This window comes from Lolium perenne, chromosome 3, assembly GCF_019359855.2.
Source record: "Lolium perenne isolate Kyuss_39 chromosome 3, Kyuss_2.0, whole genome shotgun sequence".
Classification (NCBI taxonomy): domain Eukaryota; kingdom Viridiplantae; phylum Streptophyta; class Magnoliopsida; order Poales; family Poaceae; genus Lolium; species Lolium perenne.
Genome location: NC_067246.2, coordinates 50254969 through 50272219, shown reverse-complemented (window position 1 = coordinate 50272219; position 17251 = coordinate 50254969). Strand labels below are relative to the sequence as shown.

At 45.3% G+C, this 17251-nt stretch overlaps 2 long non-coding RNA genes across 3 annotated transcripts; both read left to right on the top strand.

The window, feature by feature from the left end:
- Positions 1 to 10691: 10691 nt before the first annotated feature.
- Positions 10692 to 13378, top strand: LOC127341304 (uncharacterized). Of its 2 annotated transcripts, XR_007875415.1 has the most exons (4): positions 10692 to 11422; positions 11504 to 11697; positions 12510 to 12637; positions 13219 to 13378. It is a non-coding gene; the product is annotated as an uncharacterized lncRNA (long non-coding RNA). The 2 variants fall into 2 exon arrangements; XR_007875414.1 differs by having other exon boundaries at positions 10692 to 11697.
- A 3062-nt stretch (positions 13379 to 16440) lies between these two features.
- LOC127338173 (uncharacterized) lies at positions 16441 to 17206 on the top strand. Its single transcript, XR_007874223.2, has 3 exons — positions 16441 to 16513; positions 16736 to 16826; positions 17129 to 17206. It is a non-coding gene; the product is annotated as an uncharacterized lncRNA (long non-coding RNA).
- Positions 17207 to 17251: the final 45 nt, after the last annotated feature.

Sequence of the window (17251 nt, the reverse complement as noted above, 5' to 3'; positions counted from 1 at the left end):
TATTTATTTCTGATGCTGAAATAGAAGATAATAATAATGAAGAAGATGATATGGAAATGTCTCAGCCAAATGAAGAGCCACAGGAAGATGAGAATAATGAAGATCTGAGCCTACTACAAGGGAAGACCCTCAATCTTCAAGGGACGAAAGTAAAAAAGAAGAAGCATCCACCTCAACCAAAAAGTAAGGAAAGGGATCCATGGGTGCAAAGACCCATACCATATCCTCAAGAGGTAATAAAAACTTTAGATGATGCAAGGTTTAAATTTTTTATTGAATTGATAAAAAAATATTTGCAAATTCCTTTAGTTTATGCTATTAAGAATTTCATATTCCTCCTTATTCTAAATATATGAAAGGCAGTGACAATACTAGGCAGAAACATCTGTAAATTATGTTCTGCACATGTAGCCGTTGATCGTTGAACCGAGTTGCTGAACCAAGTTACTAAATATTTGTTTGTTCTCGATAAATTGATTTGGCACACGAAACATTAACAATGGCGATATTTGCTGTACATAAATGGACAACTTCAACCACTAGGTCAATCAGCTGGAGGTCAACAAAAGGAGAGACCCAACTTCAGTCGCCTGGGTGGAGTATTAATTAACATGCTTTGGGGCTAAAAAAAATACAAACATTCAGAATGGAGTTGGAGTTGTTAGCACGAGACCACCACATTTCTAGCTAAATATTGATTTTGGTACCACTTTATGTTTTGGAAGTAAAAATCTACCACAATTTGCCGAGATTTTCGAAAAAAAACACTAATCCTTAATTAAGCACGAATTGACACGAAAACTGACAGGTGAGCCCCACCTATCAGTGTTGTTTCGCAGATGTGGACTTATCTGCTCACATTAAGAAAATAAAAATACATACAGAAAAGGGAAAAAAGAAAAAAAGAAAACAAGAAAACAAGAAATCCCCCACCCCGTGCCTGCCTGCACAACACCCCCAGCGCCGCCATGCCCCCGCCAGGAAGGCCGCCGCCGCCATGCTCCGGTCCCCGCCGTTATCCGGCCAAGAAGGCCACCGCCGCCATGCTCTGCCCCCCTCCCCTGCCGTGCTCCGGCCAGGCAGGCCACCGCTGGCATGCTCCGGCCCTCGCCCCCGCGCGTGCTCTGGCCAGGCAGGCCGCCGCCTCCATGCTCCGCCCCGCCCCTGCGTTGCTCCGGCCAGGAAGGCCTGCCGCTGCCATGTTCCGGCCCCCTCCCCCGCTGTGCTCCGGCCAGGCAGCCAGCCGCCGCCAGGCTTCGATCCCCGCCCCCGCCGTGCTCCGGCCAGACAGGCCCCCATCGCCATGCTCCGGCCCCGCCCCCGCCTTGCTCCGGCGAGGAGCCTGTACTCTCTCTCTTTCCTTCTCTCTGCAGGCCGTTACCAAGGGCGCCGCCAGTGAGCTCGGGGGCGTGACGGAGGCGAAGGAGCGGTTACTCTGCCCGTCGTCGGCGTCCTTCACATCGTCGAATCGGCGGCGGTCGTGCAGGATTGAGCGGCGGCGCTGCAGGGGAGGTGGATGGCCGGGCCTGGAAGTGTGTGGGGTTCTCCGGCGGCGGCCTGGACGAGTATGGGCGGTCTCCTGCCGCGCCGGCGGCGGCTTGGACGTGCGGTGCAGAGGAAGGAGAAGACCCATCTGTTTCTTTTGTTTAAATGAGAAATTATATTTTAAATATGAGTTGGCTTATCAATGGGTCTCCCAAGTCAGAATGGCTGTCTCAATACTAGTTTAGTGTTTTTTTTAAAAAAAATCTTTGCAAAATGTGGTAGTTTTTTGCTCCCAAAAAACAAAGTGATACCAAAATCGATATTTAGATGGAAATGTGGTGGTTTTATGCTAACAACTCTTCAGAATGCAAAACCAATTCTTGCGCAACTTCAGATCATAAACCAATTCTCCCGGACAACTTTGTTCCCACAGTTGTTACAAAATTCTTGCGCGGGGAGGAGTATTGCTCCCTGTGCAACGATCTGATTTAGTTAATTAAGGGAATGCCCAATGCGCTGCTTTAGATGTACCGTTTTACAACTTTAGCTAGGTTCGGGTGATCTAAAATAGATTTGGATGAGTATGCAACCTCCTTTTCAGGAAGTGAGATCTTTAGCTCATATCGTATTACATGTCAGAGGTCCAACAAAGAGCTTGAAGCGTGAATGACCTTCCTAGATAACTGAAATTTGGAATCATTGAGCATGACAAGAGGGATTGGCGGGGTAACTAATATGAAAGCCGTTCCCAGCCATGAGCTGAATGCCTTGATGGACTTGGTGGTGCCGAAGGACCGTTTCAGCCAGAGCGGCGCTGAAGCACGGTATAGAACACGAACACAATCAGTTTAGGATTATAGCACTTTAATCTGTTGTAGACATCAAATATATATGAACATAAGTAACTTTTTCCGGTAAAATGAAGATAAATAACTAGTCAATGGTATCCTGGTTCAACTTGGCAAAGCAATGGAACACTGCACCTAAGTTTCAATGAATACAAGCAGCCAAGCATTCCTGACTCATTTGGCGCTGCCTCTCCACCCTAGCCGCCCCTCCACCCTAGCCGCCGCCCACCCTTTCTCCCGATACCGCCGCCCACCCTCCACCACCGACCCTCCCACCCCCTCTCCTAATGGGTTCGTTGCATGGAAAACAAAATATTTATAACGTGAATAAGAACAAAACCAAGATCCAATCTAGGAAAAGCCAAGATCTAATCTATGAAGATCGAAGAACCGAGAAATAAGAGAGACTAACCCTCGTAGATCCAAAGTCTAAACGAGATCAGATCTTGTGGTTGATGTAGACGATCGTTTCGGTGCTGCAATCTGGTAGCACTTCCGTACTCGGTCGCATGCACGGTGTCTATGAAGTCCTTCCTCTCCCCGTTCCAGCGGGCAGTGAAGGTGTGGTAGATCGCCTCGGAATCCCAGCAACACGACGGTGTGGTGGTGGTGGAGGAGAAACAATGCAGGGCTTCGCCTAAGCCGGAGCAGGAGGTATGGTGGAGGAGAGAGGGGCGGCCAAGGTTTAGGGTTGAAGGGGTGTTGTGCCCCCTGCCCCTCCCCTCTTTGTATAGGGGGATGGTCGGTTGGGGTGGCCCGCCACGCCCCAAACCCCATCTAGGGCCGGTGGCCAAAAGAGGGGGGGGGGAGATTTCTTCCCCCCAAGTCTTCCCCCCTAGGGTTTTTGGGGAAACCCTAAGGGGTGGCCGGTTGGGCCGAACTTTTCCGAACCCCATAAATCAACTTCCCGTATATGAATCCTATTCTCCGGACCATTCCGGACCTCCTCGTGATGTCCTGGATCCCATCCGAGACTCTGAAAACCATTTGGTATCCATCTCATATTCCGAAGCTACTATAAGACATCGAACCTTAAGTGCGTCACCCTACGGTTCGTGAACTATGCGGACATGATCGAGAATCCTCTCCGATCAATAACCAATAGCGGGACCTGGAGATCCCTAATGGCTCCCACACATTCAGTGATAACTTAGTGATCGACTGAACCATTTACATACGATACTGATTCCCTTTGTCACGCGTCCGAGGTTTGATCATCGGTATCTCCATACCTAATTCAACCTCGTTACCGACAAGTACTCTTTACTCGTACCGTGGTATGTCATCTCTTGTGACCTTGTCACATGTTTGCAAGCTAATTAGACGACATTCCACCGAGAGGGCCCAGAGCATATATATCCATCATCAGGATGGACAAATCTCACTCTTGATCTATATGCCTCAACTCATACTTTACGAACACTTAATACCATCTTTATAACCACCCATTTACGAAGTGGTGTTTTATGTAATCAAAGTACCCATCCGGTATAAGTGATTTACATGATCTCATGGTCGAAGGACTAGGTTACTATGTATCGAAAGCTTATAGCAAGATGAACTTAATGACTTGATCTTATGCTACACTCATTATGCGTGTGTGCCCATTATATCATTCACCCAATGACATAACCTTGTTATTAACAACATCCAATGTTTATGATCAGGAAACCATGATCATCTATTAATCAACAAGCTAGTTTAACAAGAGGCTTACTAGGGACTCTTTTCTGTTTACATAACACACAAGTATTAATATTTCCGGTTAATACAATTATAGCATGGGACGCAAACATTTATCAAAACACAAAGATATTATAATAACCAATTTATTATTGCCTCTTGGGCATATCTCCAGCATCTCCTCCCTCCCCACCCGATCTTCGCTCTGGGTCATCTCGCGCGAGGCGGCTCTGGGCGATGACCCAAACCCTAGCCAGAGGCCGGCCGATCTCCCTCCTCTTGGCCGCTGCCGCCGTCGGGGTCAGCGGTGGCGGCCGCATCTAGCTGCCAAAGGCAGGGGCGATGGTGGCGCGCCCATGGACTCAACTTCACGCGGAGGCAGGGTCCTTCAGGGGGCGGCGATGGTGGACGGGCAGGTCTGGTGGTGGTGGCCTTCGGCTACATCACCTGGATCATGGCAGGGTAGGCGGTGATGTGGCGGATCATGGCGGGGAGGAAGGGCGGCAGTGGGATCGGGCAGCGGTGGCAAGGTACATGGTCGCGAGGCGGCGACATTGAGGCTCGGCCAGGCTTTCTTGGCGGGCGTGCGTACCTGCTATCTCGACGGCTGTCGGCCTCCACCGGCCGGGTTGGAGGAGGAAGATGGACCGTGGTTCTCAGCCATGGCAGCGGCGTGGGCGTTCATGGTGGTGGTCCCAGGGTTCTTCTTTCGCGAAGATGAAGACGTTCCGGATGCTGATCTTTCTTCATCTAGGCGGAGTGATGAGTTCCGGAAGGCTCCGACAGCGAATGTAACAATGCATCTTTTGCCTGGAGTTCACATGATCGGGTGGTATTCGGTCACGCGCACTCATGCTTTTATACGACCGTTTGGTTCAGGAGGGAGCGGCGTGAAGCTCTGTTCTGTATTGACATCAAGAGACTTTTGGTCCATGGTGAAGTCAGATGCAGAGAATATCATGAAGGCGGGATTGGGGGATTAGCTAAAGAAGGTTCAAGTCTTCGCGATGTTGAGGAGCTTGCTTGGTGTTCCTGGATTCGCAGTTGTGGTATGAAAGTGGGGGCGACAACACAGGTGAATTTCAGAGTCCTACCTTTCTGGGTGAAAACCCAAGGTCTGGCCTTAACTACTTGTGCCTGGCAATGACCTTGTTGGAGGCATTGTTTTGAGAGCGGGGACTATCTTGAGGGTGAAAACCCAAGATATTTGATTGGGCGACGACGGTGCTGGTGCAATGTTTCTTTCTTGGAGGCGTCGCTTTTGGAGAGTTTGTATTTCAGGTGTTGTATTGGTGGTGGTTGTACCATTGTTGCTAGGCCTGAGATACTGTGGTGGGACTTTTATTTCTTAGTTTTTTTCTCTTTTTTGGCTGTGTGCATCCGTACTGCCATTAGGGTGGTGCGTTGTTGTAGAAGCTGGGTGTAATTGATATCTTTTGATATTAATATATTCCCTTTATCGAAAAAATGTTGAAGATACCGTCCTCTTGCTGATTGTTGATTCTTAGATTTGACAGCGTGGACCCTTTGAGTTTGAGCTCGGTGAAGCCTGTTCAACTACAACTCGGGGCTCACAAACCTCAGGTGCATACGCCAGATAGACCGTTGGGAGAGTCAACCGTAGGGAATCAACTGGTATGTAGCACAAAAGAGAGCCTTGAAGATTGCAACTACAGCAAGTTCGAGCCCGAATTGTCGTCGAACAAATGACCAATGTTTGACTCTAGTTGTAGTCTTTGGTATCTTCTATGCGTACCATGGTCATCTAGAATCTGTTATGTGCAGCTTAGTACTACATGCTCATGCTCTTCACTGAGCTTTGTGATATTGTACTGTGATCGTTGATGGTTAATATATCTTTATGTCAAAAAAATGGAGGCCCCTAATTGATGGTGAATTCGACTTCAGAAAAAAAGCTCATCGAAAAGATTAAGCAGATTTGCGGTGTCGACGCTCAAAAATGGAAAAGAAGGGAAAAAGTGAAGTGGTGTCAACTGGGTGACGAGAACTCCAAACTTTTGTACACGATGGCAACCTACAGATACATGAAAAAATAAAATTCCGTAGGCATGGCGAAGAAGAATATTTTCGAGATGCTGACGAGATAAAAGTTGCTACTCTATAAAAAATTCAGTTATTTGTTCGTAGAGAGGAGGCCGTGTAACCTGGATCTATCTCAGCTGTACCACAATTAGTATTACAGAGTCTGGATGAGTGTTTCAACGTGTGATGAAGTAAACTGTAAAAGGAGTGATTCAAAAAGCACCATCTAACAGGAGCCCAGGGCCAGATGGACAAATGAATTATAGAAATTCTATCTGGACGAACTCAAAGATGATGCATGAGACATTTTCTGGACATACACACACAGTCAGTCCATTGATATCGCAGGGGTGAATCTCGCATACATTTACTTGCTCCCGAAAGGTGAGACTTATTAAGGATTACAGCCAGGCAGGTGTCAGTGCAACACTAAATAACCAAATTAATAAGCAAGGTGCTGGACAATAGAGTACAACAAAAGATCAAGGGTTTTGTCGATCAAATGCAGCCGGGTTTTATCAAAGAGAGGTCTATAGTGGAGAATTTTGCTACTACAATCGAGATGGTGCAATGTGCAAACAAACTGAAAAAGTCAGTGATTGTTCTGAAGCTAGACATCCAGAAAGCTTTTGGCATCCGTACACTGGGAAGCCATTAGTCACACCTTAGCTGCCAGAGAGTTTTCCTGAGAAATGGATTAGCTGGGTCAAGGAGATTTAGGAAACTTCGCAAGCAAAAGTGTTTATAAACGGTCAAAATGGTAACAAATTCAAAATTTAGTGAGGTGTACGCCAGAGCGATCAATTATAACCGTACTTGTTCATTTTGGTTGCTGACATTCTACAAGAGATGTTTAAAAAGACATAAGAGTGTGGGTTCCTAAAGCCCCCAATTCAGCAGGGTGCACCACTGCCCGTGTTCATTACACGGTTGTAACGCTTCTACCCCTTCATGGTTCAGCACAACAAGCCATCTTTGTCAAACAAATGCGTGATGCCTTTGCGGTGTTCACGTTTGTTCCTCAAGAGGAAAACGAGGTGGCCTCAATTCTTGGTTTCCCAATCAAGCTCACACAGACAGAACCTGAGAAGTGGCTCTGTTAGACCCTCTTTCGCAAACTGCTGAAGCTTAGATGCAAATTCTGATGAACGAACTGGGAGACACTAGGCTCATGGTGAAAAGAGGGAAAAAAGCTATCATTAGACTGGTAAAAACTATTCAGTGACAGTGGTCAGGTTTGGGCAACCTGTCATTCCACATAGGCATAAAATCTTCTTCTGGTTGGCTTACTAGGGAAGATTAAATACAAAGAACAATATACTGAACAAGAAATGGTGGACTGATGCAGGTTGGACACTCGAATCAATCCATCATATTGCTCTACATTGCAAACAGCCTACTCGAATCAGCATTACCAGTTTTACGTTTGTTTGTTTGACTGTCAGACAAACAAACATAATGGCTATAGATCTTCATCCAATCCAATATAACTAAACTAAATAGGCATGAAATAAGATCCAACAAAAGCTGGCGAATCCTTCACGCTATGATAGAGTAGGGTTCACTAAAATCAGTGCCCACACGCCAGAGCAGAAATTGACACAGTTGAAACCGTATTTCGTATGTTTGAGACTTGGAACCACAGCAAATGTGCACTAGTTTCAATGTACCTTAGTTTTGTTATTTTGTCTAGTATATACTGCCACAATTTAATGATGTATACATTCCCATATTTTCAATGTACCTTTAAAAAAAGCTTCCTAGTGTCAGTACTCAGTTTTCGCATTTCAAACTTCGGCAATACAGCCCTGGTAGAGTTTCTCTCCTTCTCCAATTTATTCTAATGCTTCCCGTTCAGCAAGAATGGTAATATGATTTACTTTAAGTTAAGAGTGAGAAATTTAGCTTTCAGCAATATGAGCTTGCAAGTTACAGCAAGGCAATGCTACTCCAGAATCGGTGTAATCGTGATCTTCTGCTCCGATTGTACAGTTCCCTTATATTCTATCTGTTGTGTTAACTTTCATCAACGAAGTAAATTCATAGGAGACAGTTCAAGTAACATATTTGATGAAGTAAATTCATAGAAGACAGTTAAAGTAACATATTTATCGAGTATAATCTCGGAGAAATGTCCTTCCAAAGAAGACATCAAACTAGGATGTCAGATAAACCAACAAGATCTAGAAATTTCATGTAAAACAACTTAATCACTGCTGCTAATTAGGACCAATCAACAAACATCCAAATCAAGGAATTACTAGCTACACCGTATGTGATTCTAGTTCCAGATAACCGCAATAAGTCATTAGAGGATAAGGATCATAGTTTCAGTAGCATTAATAAGCACCATTGTACAAGAGAGAAATTTAAATAATTCTTCTGAGAAAAAGATAGTGGCGTTCTATAGATGGAAAATGTACCATCAGCAACAGATGTGTGCGTGAACACAATTGTATCTCCCTCTGATCGATGATCGTTCAAAATTGTTAATCTAGATGAAACCAAAATAGTAAAGGTGCTACCGAACGTTAGAACAATGAACTCTGGGATGTCAGATAAACCGACAACAGAGTTAGGGAAACTTCCCGTCAGGAAACTAGTTACAGAAACGAATCGCTGCTAGCTACAATTAACGGTACAGAAACAACAGAATTGGTAGCGCTAATCAGAAACAAATGTGTGGTTAAACCCATGGACATGGCACTAATTCACGATTGTACCGACCCTGATCGCAAATAAAACTGCAAATTGCATTTTGACTACAGGATTCAACAACGTATCATGGTAGGAGTACTTAGCACCCAAATCAAGTTAGTGCAAGTTAGCACAAGTAACTCTAGTATGTCGGAGATAAACCAAGCAGAAGATACAACTTCGTGTCAAAGAAACAAGATAAAGAGACGAAATCGCAGCTACAAATCATCCATTCATTGGAAGCATTCTGTCGACAGGAAATAAGCTGCTGGTATCTAGGACCAATCAACAGACATCCAAAATTCCAAATCAAGGAATTACTAGCTGCACGATGGCAGTTCCAGATAACCGCAACAAGTCATCACAGTAAGGATCATAGTTTCAGTAGCCTCTAGTTAGGGAACGATCTAGAATCGGATGCAGGATTGCAACTCCAGGAATCAGTTGGAGAGGTTCTTTAGCGTGTACCATGAACAAGCGAAGAACTCGAGGGTGGCGACGTCTCTGAGCTGCTTGAGGCCGCGGCGCGCCGAACGGATCTCCTTTCTCGCGCTGAGGATGAGGTGGTTCGGCGGATTCCCGCCCTGGCGCGCGAGCAGGAAATGGCTGATGGTGTCGCAGGAGGCCGTGAGGAAGCCGAGCGCCTCCTGGCCGGCGGTGGCGACCTCGCCGTGGCGGGTGATCCAGCGGTCCCAGAGATCGCTGCTGGGCAGGCCGAGGTGCCGTGCGCAAGCCCTGAGCTTGACCCCCGCGTCGGCATGGACCTGGAGCACGCGGGCGAGGTCGGCGCGGGTAATGTCGAGCTTCTCCGCGGGGGTCGCGTCGGCCGGCTCCGCCGGGAAGAACCTGGCGACCCTGTAGATGGAGAGCGGTACCTCGCGCGCCTTGTTGACCCAGACGTCTCGCTCGAGGGCCTTCACGATCGCCAGCGCGGCGAAGTATTCCTCGTTGACGTGGTGGCGCATGCCGAGCAGCGCGTCGAGGGCAGCGGAGGCGTCCTTGAGGGCAGCGCGCGCCAGACCCTCCGCGTCGTCCGCCCAGCCGCGCCACAGCGGAGACGGGTATGCGCCGTCCCTGGCGAGGTGGAAGGCCTCGGCCGCGGCCTCGGCGTGCCCCGCGGCGGACACGAGGACGTCGAGGCAGCGGTTGGAGCAGAGGAGCGCGTCGTGGCGGCGGGATACGTACGCCGCGACGAGGTCCGGGTGATTGCCCGCGCCAAGGCAAGCGCGGGCGACGACGAAGACGCGGCCGACGGCGGCGTGGATGGAGGAGATGTTTGCCACCTCCCTGCGCGCCTCCTGAAGGAGTAGCGTCGGGGAGGAGTCGAGCGGCGGGGCGTCGGGGCGGGAAAGGGCGCCGAGGGCGACGCGCTTGGCCAGCTCGACGCGCGTGTCGAGCTCGGAGACGGCGCCGTCGAGCAGGCTGATGGCGGCGTCGGTGGGCAGGTCGACGAGGGCGCGGGGAACATAGTTGGCCAGCACCCACATTATCTCGCTCTCCATCGACCCGCTCGCGGTGGATCCTTCCTCTCTCCGGCGTGTCTCCGCCTCTCCGGTGGGCGGTGGGGGTTTTTGCTCGCCGGCTCGGTGCGAAAATGCTGATGCAAAGCTGATAACGGGCGTGTTTGATATCAGCAGCCGTCCGTGTCGCTCTAAGATTTGGGTTGCGGCCCCACCACATGCAAGGTTTGACCGGCATTTTCGTTTCAATACGAGCGGTGAGCAGTGGATACATGGTACCTTCTCGTATCATATACGGTTGAGGGGCCCGTGTGCGACGTGCGGTATTGTACAGGACGCCACCGAGACCAGTCGTCTCCTCCCTGCCTCAGACGAGACTCACATCCTCAGGCGAGAGCGGAATCGACATCTAGATCCAGACGCCGCCGGCGATGCAGGTCCATAGCCGCCCACAAGGGTCATGAAATTACTCCTTCCCAGGTCAGATCTCGAACTCTGTTCTCAATTCGAAACGAGATGAGCGCCTCCTGTTCTCTGATTCCACATCTCGATACTGCCTCCAGCATGGAGGTTCAAGGGCTAGATTCGTCATGGATACTACACCGACAAGATGCAAACCAGACGGAATATGGGTGCTACAGCCCAAGCCGGAGCTTCGACTCGGCGAGCTATGGAAGCAGCGGCGGCGCCGAATTTGGAGAAGGTAGCGGAAGTTCCAGGGCCGGCACTCCAGGTGCCGCTACCCGTCGCTCCGATTCACCGCATTGCCGGGGTCATGGAGCGACAGGTGCGTAATCACTGATTTTAACATCTGACAAATTACTCAGAATCGGATTTAACATGGCGAGTAGCATTTTGCCCCTGTAGCTAGCGCACAAATCTCGTGATTTAGTGGTCTGGAGATTAGACCCGGTTCTAATACGAGGACAAACTGACATCTCAGGGGAAAACCAAGAGCAACTATATGTGATGTCTGGTTTCTTTGAGGCAGTCTGGCGTAAGATAAAACGCTCGTGGAATCATTTTAGGTCTGGGCAAAATAACCCCGGAATCAAATCTCTCTGGTTTCTAAGAGATGCAAAGTTTGTTTCAGAGGTTGTTTTTCAGTTAGTGTGAGAGGTTGTAATTTAGATAAGGATCAGAACAGAATAGGCACTTATGCAGTAGTATTTATGCTTGCCCTGTGGTCCTCTAGCCGCTGATCAGGTAAGATCCCATCGTTCGATTTTGCTTGCATTTGATTTTATGAGATTTCCTCCGATCTGATGGAGTTGGATCAAACTGCAGCAAGGAGTGACGAGCGGTCCCGCGTGGCAGCAGGTCGAGTGCTTGGAGAAGTTCGTCGCCTGCAACGCCATGGACCAGTCGTGCGTACACCGGGCCTCTCCGATGCCCTGCGTTGAGGACGCCTCCACCTTGGGACTGCGAATTGGATCTGCAGCTCGCTGTCATCTCACAGCTTGTCGGGGGATGCCGTGGAGGTAGGTTATCTTTTGGAGGCGCCGCCTCGCCGATATGAAACCGGCGCCATCCATCCAAGTGGATCTGGCTCCATATACAAAAGTAAAGCCAGATTCGTCAGTCACCATCTCCAGGCACCTCGTCGGTGCCTGAGATCCTGGCCATGTCCACGCTCATGGGGCGTCCGGCTCTCCCTATTTTTTCCTACGCTTTGTGCTATGTTCACGTGCATCACTGTCAATTTTTGCAGTTCTTTATCTGCTTGTGTTTGGCGAATTAAAAAATTGTAGGTTCATCATAACTTAGATGGGAAGGACTCCATAACATTTAGAAATGTACCACATGGCAGGAAGCCGAAATCTTCACAATTAATGCCACCTGTATATGAGGGTACATGAAGTACTCTATGCTATTACGTTGTGTACGCTATGAATATTTTGATAAGAACCGCATGGACTATACAAGGTAAAATCAACAAACGACGATCACATCACACCCGGAGTTATGAGGAGGCCTAAAAGATACGCAACTGTGTAATTCTTATGAAGTTCATGTCTTGACGTGTCTCCTCTATAAAGAGATACCAATGATGGTAAAGGCCACATGTGCTGAAAAATACCCTAAACTGCCATATGCTAGTTACTCTATTATATTTCAAATCTTGGTGTTTTATCTTGGAGTACTTATCTAGCTTATCTGGACTGCGTGCTTCTCCTTTTTTTCCCTTCTCTATTAATCCTATTATATTTCAAATCTTGTCTTGGTGTTTTATCTTCTCAGCTGTAGTAATTTCATGAGGCTTACTGCATGTTTTGTGAATTTAAATATCCAGGCTTGCTGAATCAGCTTATTATAAGCTTCGGTTCTCTGTTTGAGAGGATGATATATGTAATTTCATGTGTTCTGCAAAGAGGCAGTATGCACAAAACAGCAAGGTACCTTTAGAAGCGATGCAATCAGGTGAAGTGCTTTCTCCATGAGCTTCTTTTGCTAAAATGCTTATAATACAGTCTGTGTTCTTGAAGCCTGTGATCTGTAAGTACGATTAGGTTGCACTGTACACGTTAGGAAATGTTTTATTTACCTGGCCAAGGTATTATTCAGAAGCATATGCCAAAGATGAATCTGTATTTTCCCTCCTGTGTGACCAATACACTTCTGGGTGGCTTGTCTACATCCATTCAATATGTCTGAATTTGTTTACTTTATCCTGTAATGCAGAAAACAACTAATAAGTGATTCTGGAAGACTATTTAAGTAAAAATTTCCAGAGCTAATAAGGGAACATCTGATTCAATCCCTTATGTTATAGTTCCAGGACATATTTGGTGGATGCTTAAGTTTTTTTGTGGATTTTTTTCTAAAGGTTATTAATAAGCTTACCTTTTTTTTCACAACCGTTGCAAAGATAATCTTACTGAAAATTCCATGTCTCATGCGGTAATGCGTATTTGTGGTTATGGTGATGGCCCTATTGTCTAGTTGATATATTTACAATAATGCCCTTCAATACTAACAGGTTGTCTTGCTTCACAATGTAGGTGCCAGTGGAATCCTGTTGGTCTACTACGAGCTCCTTGTGCGGCTTACTTTTTAGGCAAACTTTGTTTTCTAAGATGAGATGAGAAGTTCAGTTGCCAACTGACATGTACAGTTTGCTTTCGTTATATTTGCTATGGGCTTGTAACCCCAGTCTCGTTCTGCCCCTTTTGTTTCTACTATGCAGAAAAGGATCTCTGCCTTTTGTACAATCATAAGAATTTGATCTGTGCACATATTAAAACTACAAAAAATTATTGGGCTGCAACTGGACCATATGGACTAATTTGCAGATAGTCAACTGATGTAAACTTCATTTCATGGGTAGGAACACCATTCCGAGTTGATTGAGAACACTACGAGTCAACACAATGTTGCAATTAAAACATGGATATCACTTTATTCATTTTGGAATTAGCTTCATGTAAAACCTACGCCCTTCACGATTTCCACTAACTAGGCAAAGGACTCTATGCGAGAAATAGACATACCATAGAGGCTACAGTATGAGCTACCACAATGTACTACTAGACCATTGATTGCGCGCGTTGCGGCGCCCGTCCATCTCAAGGGATGAGTGATATAAATGTTAAGCAAAATTGGATAGTAGACACATTTTTAAGAATATGAATAATTTGAATTACAATGCCTTGACATGGTTGATGTTATAGAGCAATAAGTTAGAACATTATGTCCTTTAGAAGGCTAGCATCTTCCACTCTTCCACACAATTCAACACTTGCATTGAGTGAGTTTAAGTATCTCCTCAAGTGTGTACAAACAAAAGTAAAACATCACCATATTATAAAACCAACTGACATCATATTATAAAACCAACTAATCGAGTAAATACCTTGGAATGCTGAATAATGTTAGCGTCCCTATCAAAGGAAGACATTATATCCTCATCAATTAACTGGCAAGGAACATTTATACCCTTTCAGCTTAACCCAGGTTCCCCGATAGCTATCATGCAACAATTAATCAGGATCACATAAGTAAGGATATATAGTAAAAAATATATAAGATAATTGTGAGGAGATGTGGATGTCATTGGTATAAAATTGCAGATGAGAGGAACAATGCACAAAGTAGTATTGTCGTAATAGTTGGCATGAGAATTATTGGCAAGTTTATTAGATTTAAATGAACATTGGAAGCGTTGCTGCACACTGATACAAAATAATTTAATTGCTAAAAATGGATGTCAGAATGAAGTGCACACTTTAATTACTGATGTCTAAAGCCAAGCACAAACCATCATCTGAGAAATATGTAAGAATGGCAACCATCTGAGTAATAGGTCACACAAACAGATTTTTAATTTTTGAATAGCATGGAACATTGCAGAAAAAGTTGATAGAAAAGAGAAAGAAGTATGCAGAATGTTGATGCTCTATGCTACACATAATTGCATCATCAGCTACATAATTCTCTTTATTCCTGGTCATTTCCTGGCCACCATTCATGGACTTCATATGAACAATAACAATAGAATTGACTTCATTTCTTTTCTGAGATAGCATTGAGTTAATTTGACACATAAACGGAGACCATGCTGACATATCATAGCATATACCTACATTAGAAAATGCTAGCAATAATTGTATACAAGCATAATCCATCGATGACTCAAAACCGATGATCAGAATATATCATAAGAAATTTATGATAACCCATATCGGTATGATCGAGGTTAAAATGTGTGCGAAAGTGTAATTCGTAAGTTTTTGTGTGTGTGTGTCTTGTCTCCTCTTTTAGTTGCAACTCGAATCCCTAAGCGACATCAACTTGAATCCCTATACAAACTCAAATTGACAAGGCGACGATATCGCACCCAGGAGGTATGTTAACGATATGGAGATTTTTGATAAGTACCGCTTAGACTATACAAAGTCAAATTGACAAGCACTCTATGATATTACCCTATGTACACTATGGAGATTTTAACAAGGACTATATGATATTACCTGGTGTACGATATAACTATTTTGTTGAGGACCGCATAGCTGTACTAGATCATCTAATAATACGATGGGATCACACTCAGAGGTATAAGCAGGGCTATAACAGATGTAACTATGTAATTTTTAAGATTTTTGTTTTTGTTTTTTACTTGTCTCCTATGATATGCAACAATGTACTATGCGAGCGTTTTATTTATTTGAGGGGCCAATGCCAATATCTTCTCGATTAATGTTGCTTCTATTTGACGACACATCAAGGACTCTATGATATTTGCACTATGAACGATATGAAGATTTTGATAAGGACCGCATGGACTATACAAGATCAAATCGACAAGATGGCAATATCACACCAGGAGGTATGAGTAGCGCTATAAGGGTTTCACCGGTGCAATTCTTAAAAAGTTTGTGTCTTTACTTGTCACCTATATGAGATGCAACAATTTACCATGTGGGTAATTCTTTTTTTCTTTTATTGAGGGCCGCATGATAATTGATCCTCTCAATTATCGGAGACAGGCCGATGCATAGAGGATACATAAGGACTTTATGATATTACCTAGTGTACGATATGTTTTTTTTGTTAAGAACTGCATGCCTATACTAGGTCACACCATAATACGACGGCATCACACCCGGAGTTTTAGCAGGGATAAAATAGATGCTATTATGTAATTCTTAATGAATTTTTGTTATGAATTGTCTCCTTTATGAGACACAACAATGTACAATGCATGTTTTTTTATTTGAGGACATCATGCCAATATCTTATAAATTTCCTTAAATGACCTCGGTCGAGAGGACTATATCTTATCGATTAATGCCGCATGTATTTGATATAAGGACCTAGCGTTCGGTATGGCTGGTGTGATAAGGACGACATAGCCATTTTTAGTCCCCATCTTCTCCCTTCTTGGGAGAGGAGGATGGTGTACTTAGTCTATTGGAAGGCGGTGGCGGCGACGTTCAGGTCGATGAGCTGCAACTTGAGCGGGCAGATGACAGCGACGGGGCACTTCTCGCAGCGACCCTTGTACTGCATGACGCCTCGCTTCGATCTGGAACTGCCCTGCCTCCTTTTCTTTGGTGAACGCCGCCGACAACTTGGGCAGGGCCTTAGCGACTCCCCCACCTTTACACGCACGGAGGTGGTCTTCTTTGCGCCCTGGTCGAAGGTACCTCATGGAGGGTTTCTTAAGGACCTAGTGTTGCACAATTACGGGGTACCAATGGTAGTCGGTTGAGGTATGTATCATTATACTCTCAAGGGAAGGATGTTCAGCTCCGTCCATTCGACCATCTTGACTCAGCTGCAGAAGCAGGTGCTTTGGTTCGTACAATAACTCCTAATCATGCATCGTTTTGTGATTTTGTCAGACTGAGACGAGTTAAACAAAGATTGTTAACATGTAGTTCGGCCTTTGCTAGCATTCCTAACCTAGCAGTTTTTTTCTGACTACAAACATGTGTTAGTGTCATTTGTTCACCTCAATTGCCTTTCCCTAAAATATTGCTTATTCATGACAAAGGTATTTTTCTTTTCTTTGTACAGGTTTGCCTGTTTACAAATCCCATATGGCTGGTGAAAACACGAATGCAACTACAGACACCTGGACATACTGCACCTTACTCTGGATTTTCTGGTAATATATGGTTATTATAGTACCATACCTCTATCTTCTGAGCATCATATAGCAATGCCTAGCATAGTAGAGTTGTGACTTTGTTTTCTGTTGCAAATGAGTGGCTTGTGCTATTATTGGTTCTGTCTGAAGCTGCTAAAATCATGCTTATTTACATTTGTTAGTGTAAAAAAGAACCATTCATAACTATTTATCCTGCTACGAATTGTTTTTGTGCATTCTTCTCCATGCTCAGATTTCTTTTGGTCTATGCTTAGTTCAAATTTTCTGTGACCTTGCTTATTTGTTTTCTGTGAAGCCAGATGCTTTGAGAACTATTCTGAAAGAGGAGGGATGACTAGCACTTTATAGAGGGATTGGACCTGGACTTATGTAGGGCAGTTGATATTTTAGAGCATTCTGGTCCATATATGTCTGCTTTAAAG